The following is a 929-nucleotide window of genomic DNA, read 5'->3' as shown; positions in this document are numbered from 1 at the left end:
GCTATTCATCCCATTAGTCAAAGTATTGTGAGAAAAACACTGCTTATGAGAAAAGCTTGTGTATTGGCAGTCTTCTGGCTTTCCACTGACAGACACTGAACAGGATTTCCTGTGTCCTCTGTGGCCCGCAACACTCAAATCACTCACAACACACTCACCTCTCAAGTGACACTCAACCTCTTGCTGAGGTATGACTATAGCCAGATGTTTAAATTGTATTTCCTTTAAAGCAGTAGGGATGGGAAGCCTTGGAGTTAAGCTGAATGGCAGTGTGTATGGATGTGTATGTGCTGTGTGTTTTTGAGAGTGTCTTTGTTTTTCTGTCAGAGATGGTTGTAGATAGACCCAGCAAATCAACCAGTTAGCATGCAGACATACTATATGTAGGGTCTTCACTCTCTTCAACTTGCATTTACTAAAATATGAAAATATCCGAGGAAAACAAAGTGAATTTACATAAAATAAGTATAACAGTATTTAACTTTGAAAGATCCACTAACAAAAAGATGAAGCTTTTTTAAATCCATTTTTGTGATTGTTTTTTCTACTTGGTTCCTACTAATGATGAACTGGTAGTCGGTGTCGATGCTGTTCGTCTAATGTAAAGAAAAAGACAATGAAGAGAAAATGTGGGACTCTTCACCTTCACATCAATCCTTAAGGTTTTTCAGTTGTATCTTAATGTCCACTGTCACTCACACTCTGTCCAAGGGAAGACTCTGAAGTGTAACAGACTTTGGTTTAATAAACAATTCAAATGTCAGAAGAACACAAGGCTCTTTTATTTCCCAACCGATACAAGGAAACAAGTTCAGCCTCATATTTGATGTGCAAAATGATGTTGAAATGATGGGTGGTTAACAATGTGACTGTTCAGAACTATTTGTCTGCTCAGATAGAGCATGGAGAAATGACTCATGCTGCACGTG

Source organism: Acanthopagrus latus, chromosome 11, assembly GCF_904848185.1.
Source record: "Acanthopagrus latus isolate v.2019 chromosome 11, fAcaLat1.1, whole genome shotgun sequence".
Classification (NCBI taxonomy): Eukaryota; Metazoa; Chordata; class Actinopteri; order Spariformes; family Sparidae; genus Acanthopagrus; species Acanthopagrus latus.
The sequence above is the reverse complement of the archived record's forward strand: the minus strand, read 5'-3'. Positions refer to the sequence as shown.